The following is a 13,977-nucleotide window of genomic DNA, read 5'->3' as shown; positions in this document are numbered from 1 at the left end:
AATATTATATATATAGAAAATTCTGTGATTTTTATGAAATAGGAGACCAAAATTACATCCCTCAGCACAAAGAAACAGAAATGAAAATAAAGAAATGGCTTAATACAGAATGTAAAAAATCAGAAGAAAAAAAGAGACTTGCAGTGGAATAGATGCAGAAGACACAATAGTGAGTGTGCATATAACAACAATAAATAGGCAAGAAATGATTACATAAAGGTATGGAGGGAGGCTCAAAGACAGTTTGAGGAAGACATTATAAATAAAAGTAGTTATCAGCCTAAGCTATTTTACAGCTACATCCAAAGACAAACCAAAGTTAAAGATAAAATACAGTCCATTACGGATGAGGGGATCATCTATGCACAGGAGAAAGATATTTGTGGAGCGTTAAATAAAAATTTCCAATCAGTTTTCACAAAAGAAAATAATTTTGAAATAGATGATATGGAACATGCATGCCCACACGTATCTGGTAAATATCAGAAAAAGTAGTACAGGAAGAGTTTAGTAAATTAGACAAAGGAAAACCATATGGCCCTCACAGAACGTCAGGTTGGGTGCTGCATGAATGTACAGAAGAGTTAAGCAGGCCATTATATTTAATAGTCAAAGAATCCTTAGGCCAAGGTATACTACCTGGTATTTTTAAGAAAGCAAACATTGTTCCCCAATTCAAGAAAGAGAATAGACAGAATCCACTCAAATACCGACCAGTATCACTGACCAGTGTTTTAAGTAAAATTCTAGAAAGGCTGATAAGCAATGTTTGGGTAAACCATCTAGATGAACACAGTATGAAAACAAAAGGCAGTTTGGTTTTAGAAGGGAAAATTATGTGTTACTAATCTCTTAAGCTACTATAATAGAGTTACTAATCTCTTAAGCTACTATGATAGAGTTACAGAAACATTACGGAAAAGAGAAGGATGAGTGGTCAGTATCTATTTAGATTTCAAGAAAGCATTTGACAGAGTACCGCACCAAAGACTTTTATGGAAACTGTACCATCAAGGAGGAGTCCAAGGCAAACTGTACTGTTGGATGCAGGATTTTCTCAGAAAAAAAGAAATGAAAACAGTACTAAGGGGAACTTACTAGCGGAGTTCCATAGGGCTCAGTGCTGGTACCAATTATGTTTGTAGTATATGTAAGTGACATCAGGGGCACAGCCAGGAATATAATTCAGGGGGGGAGGGGGGCCACAATGACTACCTATGAGAAATATAAATACACAGTGCACCTCACCTGTTGGGTTCATGTATGGAAAACCACCATCATGCTGATTTTTTATGGCCTCAAAATCTATCTGACTACCTATCTATTGCCAGACGCCTCAATCCCGTTCGGGGTGACCACAAACAAATCGCCTCCACGTCGCCCTGTCCCCCGCCATTTCACTGCCCCGCTCCCAACGCACACCCCCCTCTCTCATATACCTCTCCACCCCATCCCTCCATCTCATCTTCGGCCTCCCCCTCCCTCTTCCCGCCTCCACCTCACTTACATACACTCTCTTCGTCAGTCTTTCACCCTCCATCCTTTCCACATGGCCAAACCACCTCAGTGTATTCCTCCTAACGCTTCCTATCACATCCACATCCACAGCACAACGCTTCTTTATATCCTCATTTGTCAGCCTGTCTCTCCATGTGACTCCACAGGCTCCTTTTAAATAACTCATTTCCACTGTTCTCACTCTTGACTTGTGTCCTTCCAGCAACGTCCAAGCTTCACTTCCATATGTTAGAGTTGGTATCACAATACTGTCATGTAGTAACTTTTTCACTTCCATGCTCACTTCCCTGCTTCTTATCACTGCTTTCAAGGAACCAGCCACCTTTCTTCCCTGCTGTACCCTTTCAAGCACTTCACCCTCCAAACCTCCATCCTTACTCATCACACTACCCAAGTACTGTACTTAAACATATTCACATTTTCCAATTCCTCACCATCCAACCTCGCTGTACATTCACTGACTTCACCTCTCTCAAAGACCATCACTTTACTCTTCCTGACATTCACCTTTAGATTCCGTTTCTTACACACTCTCCCAAACTCATCCACCAAGCCTTGCAGCTCTCCTTCGACTTCACTCAACAACACAGTATCATCTGCAAACAACAGTGCAGGGAGTTTCCAAACACTACCCTCCCTCACCAGGGCCACTCCAACATCCACTACCCAACTTTGTACCTCTATTATTACCCCATCCATGTACAGAATGAACAACCATGGAGACATGACACATCCCTGTTTCAACCCAACCTTCAAGGAGAAAAATTCACTCAGTTCACCATCCACACGCACTGCAGCCTTAGCACCATCATACATACTCTTCACAGCATTCAGCAACTTCCCATCTACTCCATATATTCTTAATACTTTCCACAATCCTTGTCTATCGACCCTGTCATATCATTCATTCATTCATTGCCAGATGCCATGTATCCCTAACGGGGTGGCCAAGGGCTTAGAGTTAAGTGTTTTACAGGGAGGGGCACTAATCCTCCACCAACCCCACTTGACATTTAGGGAGAATGTTATGCCAACAGCATCTGGTGTTCCCAGGCGGTCACCCATCCAAGTACTAACCAGACCCAACGTTGCTTAACTTCGCTGATCAGATGGGAAGCGGTGTACTCAACGTGGTATGGCCGTTTGCTTTCTCCAAATCCATGAAAGCCGCATACAACTTCTTTCCCTTCTCTAGAAACTTTTCCACTAAAGATCTAAGAATGAATATCTGATCTACACAACCTCTTCCTTTCCTAAAGCCTCCCTGTTCTTCTCCAACTAATTCCTCTCTTCTTTCTCTAACTCTGTCAATAAGTATCTTACCATACACTTTTCCTATTATACAAAGAAGACAGATGCCCCTATGATTACCACACACTTCTTTTTCCTCTTTTTCTTTGTACAAGGGAATAATTATACCTGCTTCCAATCCTCCGGGACTCCACGTACATCCCAGGCCAATCTGCACATTTTCCACATCCGTTCTACTACTATTTCTCCCCGATGCTTCAGCGTTTCACTACACACTCCATCAATTCCTGGGGCTTTCCCCAATTTAACTTTCTTCATTGCTTCCACAACTTCTATCCTACTGATTTCTTCCTGTCTTCTACCCTCCCTCCTTCTCCCAGCCATTCCCCAGCCACTTATACTCACATTACTTCCATCCTGTATGTTCAACAATTCCTTAAAGTGTTCTCTCCATCTGCTCACTTTTTCTCCCCTCTCCACTAGTAATCTACCATTTTTATCTTTCACTCCCCTGCTAACTTCACTTCCACCCTGTTTTACTCTTTTTTCACCTCTGTCCAGAACATTTTCTTACTGTCCCTCCACTTTACACTCAAGTTCCTTCCAAATTCCTCATCCGCCTTCTTATTACTCTCTCTTACTAATCTTTTCACCTCTCTGTTTCTTTCTACATATAACTCTTTCTTCCGCCTCTCAACTTCTTCCACGCCCCTATTTCTCATCCATTCATTGTATGCTTTCTTCTTTTGTGTCACAGCCTGTCTCACCTCTTCATTCCACCACGCTGTTCCTTGCACCCCCCTCCGTCTTCTCTTCATGCCACACACCACATCACATGCTGCACATATTTCTTCTGTGAATATCCTACACACACCTTCCACGTTTCCCATCTGCTCCGATTCATATTTGCCCAATCGTTCCTCCACTTCTCTCTTATACTCTGCCTTTTTCTCATCCTTTTGTAACCTTTCCACTCTCCTTACAAATATTCCTTCTTCCCGTCCTTCCCTTCTTCTATTTCTGCATCTTAATTGACTCTTGATTCTACCTCAAAATACTGTACTAAAAAAATTTAATTTCAGACAATCACACACTTCCGAATATGTTAAGCAAGGAGCCATCCGACACCAGCCGAGGTACGACAATGAGCCATATCTGAGAATGCAACATTAGCACTTATCAGTTTCTGAACTCCATTATCATCCCCTATCCTCTCCACATGCTGAAACCATCTCAATCTACCCCTCCTCAGCACAACACCAATGCACTCGAATCCCATCCTTCCTCACAACTCTTCCATCATAAATCTAGCCCCCTCCCCCCCCTACAACTTGCACCTAAGGATGCACTGCACTATACATATTCTGTAAAGAATTCCACTAAGTGTCCTGTAGCTGTTTATGCTGAAAAATTTCACTGAGAAATATGCCTTTTTATAATTATGAAAGGCTTTGTCCACCTCTTGCATCATAAAAAATACAGTTCCTGTTAATAAGACAGGTCCTCCAATGATATACTGCCGAAAATTATCGTCAGTATACAGTATATGCTGGAGGGACAGAAGTCAAGAGTGAGAGCAGTGGAAATGAGTTATTTGGGAGGAGCATGTGGAGTCACATGGAGAGACAGGCTGACAAATGAGGAAGTGAAGGAACGGTGTGGTGTGGATGCGGATGTGATAGGAAGCATTAGGAGAAATTCATTGAGGTGGTTTGGTCATGTGGAGAGGATGGAGAATGAGAGACTGATGGGGAGAGTGTATGTGAGTGAGGTGGAGGGAGGGAGAGGGAGGGGGAGGCCAAGGAGGAGCTGGAGGGATGGAGTGGAGAGGTATATGAGAACGGGGGGGGTGAGCTGGAAGCAGGGCAGTGAAATGGCAGGGGACAGAGCGACATGGAGGCGATTTGTTTGTGGCCACCCCTTAAGGGATCAAGGCGTCTGGCAATAGATAGATACAGTATATCATCACAAAATGGCCAGTTGCATTTCTCATTTCCTGTCCTTTCCAAAAATTTCATTGTACAATTCTTCTTCCCTATTTTTAATACACTACACCAGTACAGTATATGCTTTTTTGCCATAATCCACATCACAGTACAGTACTTTCTCTCTTTATGGTATGCATGCAACCTGAAAATGAAAAATATCTACTTGTTGACACCGAAAGCCACCAAAAATACAGCAGACTATAAAAATATAGTAGTACAGTACCGTCGCGTCCAACACGGTAATATAGTCATGCATGGGTCACGTGTTGGACCAAAAACGTGTTGGACAAACAACAGAGCTTGTGGGGAAAAATGAATTATGTCAGCAACCCTAGGAAAAGTCACCTTATATACCTACCATATACCTATACATATATTAGTACTGCTGTAATTATAATGGATGGTACTGTACTATGAATGATAACTAACCTTTTAGGATAGTGTTGGTGGGCTTGTTGGGAATGGAAGATGGTATCCGAGGCTGTAGGTAGTCCTACTGGGTCCCTGGAGGATGGCATCACTAGTGGGTAATGGCTGCTGCTCCTCGTCAACCTCCCACATAAATCCTTTGAAATTCCTCTCCCCTTTCTTTTGCCTCTCTATGAATTCTAGCTTGGTGGCCTGAGGGAGGTGCCGCCACTTCTTGGGGTTCTCAGAAGGCTTCCTAGACATCATGAGCTGAGTAAAATGCAATAGCAAGGGCAGAAAATGCAGCAAGAAAAAAGCACCATCCAATGTGAATTATGCGACTGTGTGGCGCTGTGGCGGGAGAAATTTAAACAAAACATCATGTGAAAGCAGAAGTGTTTTTCATTGGGCGACATCACGATCACGTCACGTTAGCGGACGAGGGAGGCTACTTGATCGGTAGTTTTGATTGTTTCTCAGCATCACGGAAACGTCCAGTTTGACCGTGTTGGACCAGAGGTGATCGTGCTAGAGGCGAACTCTGCGGATTTCGCCCACTTCTCAGAGCTCCATCCGTGTTATGCTTACGCACCCGTTTTACAGTACTTAAATCATATTAAATCGTACTAATTTTTTGCTCTCCGTGCTGGACGCGAATCGTGCTGGACAAACGCGTGTTGGACGCAAGGGTACTTTATATAATGCATGACAAGTAGGTTTTTCCTTGCGAAAATCACAAATGAAATTGTTGTCCCAACTCACCCTTGGGGGGGGGGGGAAAGTCAGGACAGTTGTCTATTAATCCTTCAGTCCTCTTCATCTGTAAAAATGTATTATCTGGATAAATCACAAAAAACTATAACAACTGAAGATTTGACCCACCAAAAAGTAGACCTTTAGCTCTAAAACTGACTGTGGAAGAAGAAAATTGGCAAAATATGTATACAGTATTTTCAAAAATGAAATTCTGCTAAGATCAAAATGCTACCCTTTTATATTTGCACATTTCTCATGCATTATTCGTGGTTCTGTAGAAAACTGGTATTAACAACATTTGTAAAGTTGGGGCAGGGCTATTGAATGGGCACCATAAAATGGAAATGTCTTGGCATTTGGGATTGCAGTGCCTACTGTTCCAACTCACATCGTGTCCCGCACTGTCCTGACTCACCACACTCAACTCTAATATCTATGAAAATCCATCGTCTGCTAAATACTTCACTTAGTTCAGTGATGATTAGTGTACTTCAGTGATTGTTGCCACACAGGGCACAGGTAGCTAAAGCCTGAAATATATCACAAGGAAAATCTTAAGCAATCATTGGCTTCCAGTTTCTGCGTTCACCTACACTTACATAGAGCTCATGGCATGACATTATCATTTGTCATTATTACTGGCAGTAATAATACCCTCTACAGTGTAATGCATTTGCTTAACATAAACTGACCTTTTAGAACTTGAGCTCATGAGGTCCAATATACTTGATTGCTGTGGCTGCTTCTGTTTCATAATTTAGAGATCCAGGGAAACCCACGAAATACGTCTTTTCACTTCTTGTCACAGTACAGCGTGCAATTAGCGTAATTAGCAAGTTGTATGGACTGGTCACTGGTGCAACACGATCTGATGAAAGTTGACTGATGGTGCAGGCGGGTGATGAGCGAGTGACACTCAGCTGATGGCTGATACGCATTGTCACGATAGTTTATTTTTCTTGCCAGTTCTGCCACATGTAGCCCTGCATGCCCACAGGTACTCCTAACTAGTTAATTACATAAACTTATTAGGAGCAGAGTTTCCCATTTTGAAGATAGTGTGTCATAAGGTACATGAAAAGATTGAAAATTTCGCAGAGTGGCACGCGTTCCTTGCTTCCTTTCCTGCCTCCTCTCCTCATCCATCTAGGCACCAACGGCTCCCCGTGCGTGAATTCGAATATCTGTCTTGCACCTAAAGTAAAGTAAGTCTTGAAAAGTATATGTGTATGCAAGACTTTTTACTCAAAATTGCATATTTTTTCAGTTCTCCTAACATGTGACATACCGAGCATTACACCCTGGATTAAACAAGTGTTTGACATTTAAGATTTGCAGTCTATTCTCAAACACACATAGAAATTTTGGGGGCAGGGTGTGACCCCCCCCTCCTCCTGGCTGCGCCACTGAATGACATAGTAACATTGGAAATGGAAGCTATCAAAATATGTTTGCAGATGATGCAAAAATACAAAGGTGAATTACTAACACAGACCCTTGTAGAGAGCTACAAGAAGAATTAGATAAACTTCATGAATGGAGCAATAAATGGCAAATGGAGTTTAATGTGGACAGGTGTCTCCTAATAAAGTTTGAAAAAAAAAAAAAAAAAAAATGGGATTATAAGTTAGGAAGATCAACCTTACACTTACCAGAAAGGAAGAAGGACCTGGGAGTGATTATGAATAACAGGCTATCACAGGCTGACCACATCAGTGAGAAGGTACGGAACATGTATACACTGGTTGCTAATATGAGAATATCATTCACATACAAAAATGAAGACATATTGAGAAAGATAATAACATCATTCATCAGACCAACCCAGGAGTATGCATCAGTAGTCTCGAATCCTTATCTGAAAAAACACATAGATAAGATTGAAAAAATACAAAGGGCAGCAGCAAGATGGGTACCAAGCTTAAGGGATGTAAGTTACGAAGAAAGACTAGAAAAATTGAATCTACCAACACTACAGGAGAGAAGGAAAAGAGGAGACATGATTATGCAATATTAATAATCTCAGGGAAAGAGAAAATAGACGTAATTGAATATGTAACTTATGGGGAAGCATCAACGAGGGGACACTGCAAAAAACTACATAAAAAGAGAGGCGATAAAGATGTATTGAAACGCGGTTTCCCAAATAGGGCAATTGATCAGTGGAATGCACCGCCAAATGAAATAGCACGTGCCAAAACTATTCACAGATTTAAGGATATTTATGATAAAAATGGTTTAATACATGGGACCAACTTGCCTAGCCCCGGGCTCCTACACTTCTCATGGGGCAACGTAGGATTGGATGATGGATGGATGGATGAACAGTACGAACTTGACTCATTCCTGTAAAGATACAATTAGGTAAGAATAATTAGGTAAGAACACACACACACACACACACACACACACACACACACAAAAGCTATATCGTCTCATCTTGCTAAAGATGGGCAATAAATACAGTAAGACCTCAGTATAACAAACTAATTGGGGCCCTAGCCATTCTAAAAAATGTGAAATTCCGATAAAAGCGACGTCTGACCTTCCTCCTGCTAACCCAGAGTTTTTCCAATGTATCAGACATTAGTTTGGATCGGATGGACTGTTTTTAAACTGTTTTGACTACCATTGTGGTACTGTACTGTGTTATAACTTCACTACATTAATCAAATGGCATAATATATATATAATAATGCTGAACTGTACACTGATAAACATGTCTTTTATTTACCTTATTGTGATGAATATAGCTGAAGTGGTTACGCAGTCCGGACTGCTTCTGGCTTTATTGGACTTTTTCCGATATACAGGTACTGTATAGGAATTTAATCCAGTAACTCCTCGATTCCGATAAAAGTGAAGTCTGGTCTATTGAAGTCCATTATATCGAGGTTTTACTGTATCGAGTTCATATTTTGACACCTTTTATGACATCAGTTATGGTCTTGAGATCTCTGGGAATTGAAGAAAAATTGGGTGTTAAAGTTCCAGTGTTGTATATAAATTTGGTGTGGTAATTTTCCTCAGTTTACAATAGAATTTATATGATAAAGGTTTTTTGATACAGTAATCCCTCCACTATCTGATGTCAATGAGCCAAAGGCATGTCCGGAAAGTGGGTCCGTCCGGATAGTGGGCCCCTGCCTCCTGGACTGGTACTTAAGAACCCTAACCCAGCCTGACTTTGAAAGCCACCTAAATAACTCCCTGCCGGACATGCATAGCCCCTATTTAAGACCCTATTCACACCAATAATGGACATAAAGCATGAAATAAATGAAAAGGAACCAGAGAATGAGGAATTAGAAGTGAATATGGAAAATATTTAGCAGTGTACAGGGTACTTACAGCACATCTGTTGCTGCCTCCTCTAAGGTTCTGGCAGTAGTGAAAATGCTCTTGAAGCACGTACAGTAATCCAGTGTTGTGCTATACTTAATTCTTTGCACTGTGAGTTATAAATTTTTAACACTGCACATTCTGTTCTTAATTGCACCATGCCAGTTTCAACCGCCAATTTGCACTCCACAGTTAATCCTTTGCACTCTAAATTCTAATTTCTTAACACTGCACAACACTGTAAATTCCCATGTGGTTAGTGACGAGGTATTGCAGTTTATTCACTGTTTATTCATAAAAACGAGCACATGCGGCATCCATTGCGATGAACAGCTACTCGGGATGGTGGTTAGGCAGTAATTGGGGAGGGGGGAGGAAGGAAGGGGTGAAGGGGCCGTGCATAAACAACAGCTGTTCGCTGCCGCACGCCAATTTCAAATGACAGGTGGGAAAAAATTCGGATTTGGGGGGGGGGGGGTTCCGAAGGTCCAGGCCCACAATGTCCGGTAAGTGAGGAGTCCAGATAATGGGCATCCGGATAGTACAGGGATTACTGTATTTGGAACTCATCTCCAATATGTATTGAAAACTACTAGTTTATTAGATAGGTCCCAGTTGTCAAACCTTCATAGATTGTTGTTTCATAGAGAAACTGTGGTTGACTGTTTATCTGGTAGATGGGGATACCCACCATCCACTTTTGATACAATGCAACCTTCAGGTTATTATGCTGAATGACAAGGAAAACGGTTTTTGTAACCTGAGAAATGATGCACTGTTGGATGGTAACCATAACTAAATAAATACAGATACATGCTAGGTGATTTTTGGGTTAAGGCACTGCAGCTGGGTGTGGTCCTTGCAGATCAACAATCTGGAGGTTGTTGAAGTTAATGGCTCAAATAAAACCAAAAGAATTTAAATGTGAATCTGGAGGTAAGCATAATATCCTTTGTTTAATGCTGTATGGGTGGATTTGAATAAAATAAGATACACAACAGGCATGAAGCAGTGACCATTGAATTGATATTAATGTTTATACATGGTTTTGAATACACAGTAGCCCCTCACTATAACAGACTAATTGGGGGAAAGCCAGGTTCGTTAAAACTAATACAGTTTGATATAGTCTAGGATCCTCTCCTCCCTGAGGTTGAATTTCAAGCTCATGTTTGGAAGTAGATTAGTACAGTAGCGTATACTGTACCAGTACTAAAACTGATAACCATACCCATTTTTCACTAACCTGGCTGATAATTTTGCCATTTTGCAGCCTGTTTCACGTCCTTGTCATACCGCATCATGACCGTTGTCTATTTGATTCACTTGTGCACCCGAGCTGTATGAGGCAAGTAGAGTGTGTTTGTTTCGCAGCTGCTGATTGGCTGCCGATGATGTCATTGAAGTAAATGCATTCATGTGTTGTGCAACATGCGGACGTAGGTGTACACCGTGAGTGGATATTATAGTGCAACATGTGGACGTAGGTATACATTGTCAGTGGATGCGGCGCAACATGCAGACATGGGTGTATGCCATGGGTGGATAATTTGCTTCAAACATCATTCATCGTTTTATAAAGTTTATAATCAGGTCTAACCCGTGGATTGCGCAATTACCTTTTTTTTTTTTTTTTTATCCCACCCCGTGGTGTGCAAAAAACCATCTATCTATCTATCTGTCTATGGGTCTATCTATCTATCTATAGCCCGACGCCTTAATCCTGCAAAGGGTGGCCCCAGACAAAACTCCTCGAAGTTGCTCTGTCACCTACCATTTGACTACCCTCCCCCCAACTCACTCCCCCCTCCCTCATATACCTCTCAACTTCATCCCTCCACCTTATCTTCAGTCTTCCCCTCCCTCTCCCTCCCTCCAATTCACCCACATACACCCTCTTAGTCAGTCTTTCACTGTCCATTCTCTCCACATGTCCAAACCATCTCAGTGTATTTCTCCTAATTTTCTCAACCACATCCACATCCACCCCACAATGCTCTTTCACTTCTTCATTCGTCAACCTGTCCCTCCATGTCACTCCACATGCTCCGCTGAAGTAACTCATTTCCACTGCTATCAGTCTTGACTTGTTCCCATCTAGCAAGGTCCATGCCTCGCTTCCATATGTCAGGGTAGGGATCACAATACTATCATGCAGTGACTTCTTAACTTCCCTGCTCAACTTCCTACTTCTCATCATTGCTTTCAGTGAACCAACAACCTTCCTTCCCTGCAGTACACTTTCAAGCACTTCGTCTCCAAAAGTTCCATCCTTACTTTTCACACTACCCAAGTACTTGAATACACTCACATTCTCCATATCCTCACCTTCCAACCTCACTGTGCATTCTGTGACTTCATTCCTCTCAAACGCCATAACTTTACTCTTGTTTACATTCACTTTCAGATTCCTCTTCCTACACACTGTCCCATATTCATTCACCAAACCTTGCAGCTCCCATTCATCTTCACACAACAATACTGTACTGTATCATCAGCAGATAGCATCACCGGAATCTTCCACACCTCATCCTCATTCACTAGAGCCACCCCCACATCCACTGCCCTACCTTGTACCTCCTTTACAACCCCATCCATGAATATATTAAACAGCCATGGAGACATCACACATCCCTGTTTCAGTCCCACATTTAGATCAAAGAACTCACTCAGCTCACCATCCACTCGCACCGTAGCCCTAGCTCCTTCGTACATACTCTTCACAGCACTCAACAATTTCCACTCCACTTAATACCTTCCACATACCTTGCCTATCTACTCTGTCATAAACTTTCTTCAAGTCCAGGAAGGCAGCATACACTTTCTTTCCCCTCTCTAGATGCTTCTCCACTAAACATCTTAGCACAATTATCTGATCTACACACCCTTTTCCCTTTAAATCCTCTTTGTTCTTCTCCAGCTAGCTCCTCTGTTATATGCCTGACCCTATCAATGAGTATTCAACCATATATTTTTCCAGTCACATTAAGAAGGCAAATACTCCTATGGTTACCACATACTCCTCTCTCCCCTTTTCCTATAAAGGAAAATTTACAGAAATCCCTCCACTATCTGATGTAATAGAGCCAACGGCATGTCCGGAAAGTGGTCCCGTCCGGCTAGTGGGCCCCTGCCTGCTGGACTGGTACTTATGACCCTAACCCAGCCTAAATAACTCCCAACTGGACATGCAAAGCACTTATTTAAACCTATTTAAGACCCTATTCACACCAATAATGGACGTAAAGCATGAAATAAATGAAAAGGAACCAGAGAATGAGGAATTAGAAGTATGGAAAACACTTGGCAGTGTACAGGCTACTGACAGCATGTCTGTGGCCACCTCCTCTAAGGCTCTGGTAGTTGTGAAAATGTTCTTGAAGCACGTACAGTAATCCAATGTTGTGCTACACTTAATTCTATGCATTGTGAGTTATAATTGTTTAACACTCCATATTCTGTTCTTAATTGCACCACGCCAGTTTCAACTGCCATTTTGGACTCCACAGTTAATCCTCTGTACTCTAAATTCTAATTTCTTACCACTGCACAACACTGTAAATTCCCATGTGGTCTAGTGGCAAGGTATTGCAGTTTATTCACTGTTTATTCACAAAAATGAGCACGTGCGGCATCCATTGCGATAAGCATCTACTCATTGTGGCAGTTAGGTGGTAACTGGTGGTGAGGGAGGAGCAGGGTTACCAGATCGAAAGTCGGTCACATTACCATACCCTCAATTTTCATTACCAAATTCGTAAAGCTAGCATTTATTCTTCACTAATTATATATATAAGTGCAAATACATGTAATCACTCTCCTTATAATTAACAGCATGTAGATTATTTTCATGCTATGTAGGCTAGCAGATTAATCAGAGAGAGCAGACAATCCACCATATCCATCCTGTGTATCCTCGTACATGTGAAAAATCCGTTTGGTAATGCATTATTCTGATTCGTTACCAAACTAATTTTTCATTACCAAATTGGCCCACATTTGGTAATGAAAAATACCAAATGGCAACCCTGACAGGGGAGGGGGGAGGAAGGAGAGGGTGAGGGGCCGTGGTGTAAACAACTGTTCGGCGCCGCGCGGTAATTTCAAATTACGAGTGGGAAAAAATTTGGATTTTTGGGGGATTTTTGTCTTTTTTTTTGGCCATTTTTGGGTTCTGAAGGTCCAGGCCCACAATGTCTGGTAAGTGGGGTGTCCGGAAAGTGGGCATCCGGATATTACGGGGATTACTATACAGTAGGCTCGCACAGTGCGCGAGAGATTGGGCGGTCCACGACCTCGCGCACTGGGAATTCACGTACTGGGAATACATAATCTTATGGAAATAATTACATATGGGCGATATCCCCTCATACCTGGACATTTTTTGTCCCTTAGTGACATCATAATAGTCATATTTTTCAGACATTGTACTAAAGCTATAGCTACAGTAACAAAAATATGGGTAGTCACCTTAACAACAGTAGACAACAGGCCTGATGACCTTAAATAACGGGTTCCGAGGCACGGCAACACTTACAGCGCCGCACCTCCCACCGCACCAACACTTCCCTCCACAGACTCCTCTTGAGCACCTTCCCCAGGAGCATCAAAGTCACTCACTTCGACCATAAACCCTTCAAAGTCCAATGCTGACACTTCTGACATTGCATCCTCTTCATCCTCAACAGTAGAATGCCCAGGAATTTCTGCACAT

The 13,977-nt window shown here is 42.0% G+C and overlaps 1 protein-coding gene and 1 non-coding gene across 2 annotated transcripts in view; one reads left to right on the top strand and one right to left on the bottom strand.

Moving 5' to 3' along the window:
* The window catches only part of LOC145413192 (uncharacterized), a 481,698-nt gene that overhangs the window by 310,906 nt on the left and 156,815 nt on the right, over window positions 1–13,977 (top strand). The window lies entirely within an intron of this gene.
* On the bottom strand, window positions 2,547–2,665 carry LOC145413346 (5S ribosomal RNA). The gene has a single exon (XR_013899726.1). It is a non-coding gene; the product is annotated as a 5S ribosomal RNA (ribosomal RNA).

The sequence above is a fragment of the Coenobita brevimanus genome, chromosome 95 (assembly GCF_032717465.1).
Source record: "Coenobita brevimanus isolate Jiangsu-jjx chromosome 95, ASM3271746v2, whole genome shotgun sequence".
Taxonomy (NCBI): domain Eukaryota; kingdom Metazoa; phylum Arthropoda; class Malacostraca; order Decapoda; family Coenobitidae; genus Coenobita; species Coenobita brevimanus.
This window is presented reverse-complemented; position numbering and strand designations above follow the sequence as displayed.